Source organism: Physeter macrocephalus, chromosome 4, assembly GCF_002837175.3.
Source record: "Physeter macrocephalus isolate SW-GA chromosome 4, ASM283717v5, whole genome shotgun sequence".
NCBI classification, from domain to species: domain Eukaryota; kingdom Metazoa; phylum Chordata; class Mammalia; order Artiodactyla; family Physeteridae; genus Physeter; species Physeter macrocephalus.
The window spans coordinates 115,705,083-115,711,882 of NC_041217.1; the positions used below are offsets into that span (position 1 = coordinate 115,705,083).

The 6,800-nt window shown below is 35.8% G+C and overlaps 1 protein-coding gene across 1 annotated transcript in view; it reads right to left on the bottom strand.

The window, feature by feature from the left end:
• IFI44L (interferon induced protein 44 like) overlaps positions 1-2,387 on the bottom strand; it is a 19,267-nt gene extending 16,880 nt beyond the window's left edge. The window contains 1 exon segment of the mRNA XM_007121278.4: positions 2,334-2,387. The gene's annotated coding sequence lies outside the window, so the exon portion shown is untranslated.
• Between the last annotated feature and the right edge of the window lie 4,413 nt (positions 2,388-6,800).

Below are 6,800 nucleotides of genomic sequence, written 5' to 3' on the forward strand. Positions count from 1 at the left end.
AAAAAGAATAATAAGATGTGTAAAACATTGCTGATACTGATAAAGAAAAAAAGGTGGTGGGGTGACAGTGTACCAAGGTCAAGAACATAGACAAGAACATCAGTACATATGCTACAAACAATAAAAATATTGTTTAAGCTGAACAATTTTTTAAAAATAAATTTGAAAATAAGCAAATTTGAAATGGGTCAATTCTGAGAAAAACAAAACTTACCAAAACTGATATGAAGATAAATAGAAAAAAAATGAATAATCTCATAGCCATTTTAAAGAACAGAATTCGTCATTAAAGACTTCCCACAAATAAAACTCAAGGATAAGTGAGTCCAATAGCTAAACCAAACTTTGAGGGATCAACTTTACAATCTTAAACAAACACTTCAAGAGACTAATTTAGAAACCAACACATTACAATGGCATTATAAGCAAGGGAAATTGCAAGCTAGTCTTACTCCTAAATACTGATGCAAAAATTCTCAGCAAAATATTAGCAAACCTAAAGAAGAAGTGAAACAGATTTTTTTTAAAACCTCATTCGCAAAAGCAGCAAATAAAATAATGTTCCTAGGAGTAAATTTTTTAAATGATGCGAGCAACTTCTGAAGAGATAATTATATGAAGAATGTTATAAAGGACATGAAAAATGACCCAAATAAAAACCTACCCAACTTTCTTGGATGAGAAAAGCCTTCTTAAAAATGATATCAATTCTTTCAAAATTTATCTTTCAATTCAGTGCAAGCTCAATCAAAAGCCCAAGAACATTCTTTCCATTGAATGTAAGAAGATGATCTGAAAGTTCACATTATATTTCAAGGAGCAAAGAAGAGCCAAGAGAGTTTTGAAGAAAAACAAGTTGAGACTTATATAAAATTATGATAATTAGGAGAATGTGAAAGTGGCACCAAGATAGTCAAGAGCCCTGAGACTGACCAACTTTCATAGCCAGGGTCCCCTGGAAAACAAAGCTTTAGGCCGAGTTTACATGCAAAGGCTTTATTGTGGGGTGCAAATCCAGAGAAATAAACATGAGGTAAAGCAGAAAGTGGAATCGAGAAGGACTTGACCAAATACAGAGTTGACACAACTGATTACTCAGCTTGGAGAGCAAGTAATAGCTCTATAGGGAAAAAATTTTAATTAAATCATATCATCCTCATAATCTTATAACATCCTTAAAAGTAAATTCCAGTTGATGTGAGGCACTAAATGTGCAAAGTTTTAGAAGGAAATGCTGGAGAGTATCATTATGACCTCTCTATTGGGAAGGATTTCTAAAATAAGATACTAAAAGTACAAACTATAAAGGAAAGAAAGATAAATTGACTACATTAAAACTTAAATTTTTCTTACAATAAAAGATACAACAAATGCAACTTTAAAACACATTTATTCTACAAATATTATCCAATGTATAAACAATAAGAAAACCACAAACGACCTAATAGAAAAGTAATCAAAGTATGTGAACAGGAAATTCACAGATGAAGTAACTCAAATGGGCTATAAACATATGAAAAAATGTTCAATAGTTCTAGTGACAAGGAACTGTAAATTAAGCAATAATGAGATATCATTTCACATCAAACAAAAGTCCAGTGATTCTAACAGTTGACCAGGACATAGAAATTTAAGAATACTTACATTGTCCTGATGGGCATGCAACATTTTGGAAAGCAAGTATATGCATAGCAGCATCATTTATGGTGATGTTAGAAGATTGGATATACAAATTTTGGCATATTCATACAAGGAAATACTAAAGGGCATTGAAGTGACTGAACTAGACCTATTTGTATCAACATGGATAAAGCTCAAAGAATTAATTGGAAAAAAGCAAGTTGAGAATGAGACTCTTAGTATGATACAGTAAATAAACTGTTAATACAAAAAGCAATACTAGAGATCATTTTAGATACATACATATATACAGTAAAAGCATAAAAACAAGCATGACAATAATTTATACCAAAGTCTGGGTAGTGTTTCCCTCTGGGAAGGAAGAGAAGGGAAGAGAATGTAGGAGAGACTTTTAGATAATTTCAACAGGATCTGTAATGCTTTGGTTTTCAAGGGGAAAAAAACCAAACCATTCTAATTAAATAAAGCAAATCATTCTAAAAATCAGATAGAACTGTATAAGATTACAGTAGAGTTCATTTATTCTCTATAGTTCCCTGTTTTTGAAATATTCATTAAAAAACAAAACCAGTGAAAGAGAAAAGCATGATCATTAGCAGTGATTTCACTCTGAAACTTTTTTCAAAGAAAGAAAAACAGGCAACTTTCTTCGCACACAGCTAGGAAACATTGGATGGCAGCAAGTCACTTACCAGTTTTTCAGAGTTGGACGGGGCTTAAACTGCTCTCTCTGATTTATGGAACAGCCACAGTTGGGACATTGAAGGTTCTGCTGAGATCAGTGGTGTCCTGTTCATAAGAAAGGAAAGTGAAACTCAAAGCAGCAAACAATCAGGAGACAGCAAGCCGCCTGCTGTTAAGTTTCTTTTTCTCTAGTAAAAAAGAGACAGAAAACAAGAAAAAAAAAAAAAAAAAGGATTCCTGTTGAGCACATGAAAAAGATCTTTGGTCCCCTCTGCAGCCCACATCTAGGCATGCATGAAATGGCAATTATTAATTAAAAATTGTGATAAAACTAATACTTAATAATTTCTTGTGCATATACCTATGTATTTGGCACTGTGCACCTACCTGCATTTTCCTAGTTTCTGCTCAAAACAATCTCATACAGTAAACACTATTAGCATCCCTATTTCTCAGAGTATGAAAATAAAACTTAAGGACATTAAGAGACTTTGCCCAAAGTAATGGAGCTGATAGAGTGGTACAGCCAGCTGGTATTCAAAACCCAGACTCTCTGCACTGGAACAAACAGATTATGATTTGGCTTTTCCTGAATGCATACGTAAGGCAGTGTGCAGCCTCTTTTCCTGTTTATACATTCATTCATTCAATACAGACTTAGATCCTGGGAAGGAAAATGCTGAGTAAGATAAAACCACTGCCCTCAGGGACCATGCTGTGTACTCAGGGAGACAGTCGGGTACACAGACAATTACGTTAGTGTGCCGAGGGCTACAAGTGGAATAAGAACGAGATTGTCTGGGGACCAGGATGACAGTAGCCTCACCCAGTCTTAGTGCACTAGGAAGAAGCTTGCTAAAAGATCAAAGTTTAGACTGAGACATGAATTACAAGGAAGAAGTGAAGCAAGAGAGAGCACAGTGTTATGAGACCTCCAATTATTTTAGTCTGACTGGAATGGAGTGACAGCATCAGATTGGCAGGCAATGAGGCTAGGGAGGTGATCAGGGTTTTAAAAGATGCAGACGTAGAGAATGGACTTGAGGACACGGAGAGGGGGCAGGGTAAACTGGGACTAAGTGAGAGAGTGGCATGGACATATATACACTACCAAATGTAAAATAGATAGCTAATGGGAAGCAGCCACATAGCACAGGGAGATCAGCTCGGTGCTTTGTGACCACCTAGAGGGGTGGGATAGGGAGGGTGGGAGGGAGACGCAGGAGGGAGGAGATTGGGGATATATGTTTATGTATAGCTGATTCACTTTGTTATACAGCAGAAACTAACAAACTATTGTAAAGCAATTATACTCCAGTAAAGATGTTAAAAAAAAAATAAAATAAAATGTACAAAGTAAAATATATATATACACACCTGGGGGGGAAAAAGTCTTATTTAAATTGAATTTTTATCAGGAAGACAACATTCACACTCTAAAAGCAGGGGGTGGCATGGTCAAAATTGAATGTCTTAGAAAGAAAAGTTTATTTGTTGTTTCTTGCTTTGTAACAAATACCATAAACCTAGAGGCTTTGAAACAACTCACATTTATTATGGCACAGTTTTTCCATGGATCAGGAGACCAGCATGGCTCAACTGGATTCTCTCCTCAGGGTCTCTCACTCAAGGTGTTGGCCAGGAGTGGTCTCATCTTTCTCTGGGAAAGTTCTTTCTGGTTACGGCAGAATTCAGTTCCGAGAAAGTGTAAGACTGAGGTCCCCTGTTCTTTGCTGGCTGCCAGCCTGAGGCCACTCTCAGCTCCAACAGGATGCTCCCAGTTCCTTACCAATGGTCTCACTCATCTGAGGCTTACAAGACATGGTGGCAACAGAATCCTCCAAGGCCAGCAGCAGAATCTCCCTCATGTCAAATCTCCTTCAGAGAGAGCCCCTTTCTTTTAAGGGTTTACCTGATTGCATCAAGCCCACCCACTGGAGATAATTGCTCTTTTAAAGCCAATAAATTAATCATGGAAGTGATATCCCTTCATTTTCAGATCTCTCTCACCCTCAAGGGTAGAGAGTTACACAAGGATGTAGGTCATGGGAGGGCCATCATAGATTTCTGACTATCACAAAGGGCAAGACTGAGATCAAAGAGACCACTTTTTAGCCTTTTGCATTTATTTATTTATTCAATCATTCATCCATTCATCTATCTGTTCTTTTTTTTTTTTTGAAGTATAACTGATTTACAGTACTGTGTTAGTTTCAGGTATACAGCATAGTGATTCAGTATTTTTGCAGATTATGATTATGTCCATTATAGATTATTATAAGCTAATGGGTATAATTCCCTGTGCTGTACAGTAAATCCTTGTTGTGTATCTATTTTATGTATAGTAGTTTGTATCTGTTATTTCCATAACCGTACTTTGTCTATCCTCTCTTCCCTCTCCCCTTTGGTAACCCCAAGTTTATTTTCTATGTCTGTGAGTCTTCTTCAGTTTTGCATATAGTTTTATTTTTTATATTCCACATATAAGTGATATCATGTAATATTTGTCTTTCTCTGTCTGACTTACTTCATTAAGTATATTACTCTCTAGGTCCATCCATATTGCTGCCCGTTTGCTCTTCTTATTCCTGTGTTGTATACCTGAAACTGTCATAACATTGTAAGCCAATTATACTTCAATTTAAAAAAAATTTTAGTCAAACAGGAAAAAAAAAAAAGATTCCAGGTCTGCCTAGAGTAAGACTCTAAATCCTAGACTCAGGCCTTAAAGACTGAAATGGCCAAAGTGTTTTGTCACTTGAGTTATTCCTGTAGCTAAATAGGGGGGCCACCTCCAAAAGCAGTGAGCATCCCCCACACTGTGTGTAGTCAGGAAGACCAGAGAGCCATGGCTGCCTCACCCGAGGGACAGAAAGGTATGGCCCTGCCTTCCTTCTTCTTCCCGCTTCCTGTTGTTCTGCAGCCTCTTCTGGATACAGACTCAGAGTCTCTAGCTTCCCAGTACTGTCTTGCTTTGAACATTTTGTTTTCTTTCCACTTACTTTGCTTCCTCATCCCATAATGCCTTCCTTTTCTGTTTTCTTCCTCCTCAACATTTTTCCTTCCTTGGCTTTCTTCCTTCTCCTCTGTGGTTAGTCTCCACTTCTGCTTGTTATTCCTCAGCTGCTTAATATACATTTGATGAATGAATTAAATTAAACAGATAAATGACAATTTAGAAACCCCCAAGGTTAAAGAAGAGCCTGGTCATGACCATTGTGACCCATTTTCTAAAGAGAAAGTAGAGCATATTTAAAGAAAAATGTCTCTTTGAGAAAATAAAAATAATGAAAATAAACATTTTCCTATGATTAAATAATTTCCTTTCCTTATGATTAAACATACAACTATTCATTTATTGATTTCTTATTATTCTGCATTGTAGATAAACAGTGTACTGATTTTAACATGATACTCAGACTAAGGCTCAGGAAGAACAGCCTACAATGCTTATGTAATTTCACATTTGGGGCTACAATAAGCTGTGGTATGAAAAATGTCAAATTTACCAATTTTACTACATTTAACATTTTTATTATTAAATGAAAAAGAATATTGCATAATAAAATTTTCACAGTAATCATGAGCATAAAATAGAAATATATTTAAAAGAAATACAAATTTCACTCTTGCAACTCAAGTGTGTTAAATCATCATTTTCTTTAAATCGATTTATTCATTTCTGAATCCCTCTCCCAGAGTGTTGGGAATTTATGCTCTGGCATTTGGGGAACTCTCCACTTTCAGAATTGGACCAAGGACATTGAATCCAGCAGCAGGACAGTACATGTCCTGAAGCAGTTAGGGCATGTGTCCTAAGCAAACTGTCCCAGTGACAGGAGCTTGACTGGGCCCCTTCTCCCTTGACTACTGCACAAGGCTACTTCCAGTTTCCCTGTTGATATCCATGTAACATATTCCTGTTCTTTAAGTCAATGAGCATTGACTATTGTTGCTTATAACAATAGAACCCTAACAAACCTGCATTTACTTCTCTATTAACACTCTCACATCCTGGATGATTTGATTTGGTCCCATACTCTATTTTTCTTTTCTTTTTTTTTTGTATATGGTACAATTAGTGTTTTTATTGAAATACAGTTAATTTACAGTGTTGTGTCAGTTTCAAGTGCACAGCAAAGTGATGCAGTGATACATATATATATATAATATATTCTTTTTCAGATTTTTTTCCATTAAAGATTATTACAAGATACTGAGTATAGTTCCCTGTGCTATACAGTCAGTCCTTATTATTTATCTATTTTATATATAGTAGTGTGTATCTGTTAATCCCAAACTTCTAATTTATCCCTGCCCTGCCCCCTTTCCCCTTTGGTAACCATAAGATTGTTTTCTATGTCTGTGAGTCTGTTTCTGTTTTGTAAATAAGCTCATTTGTATCATTTTTTTTAGATTCCACAAATAAGTGATATCATATTTGTCTTTCTCTGCCTGACGTACTTCACTTAGTA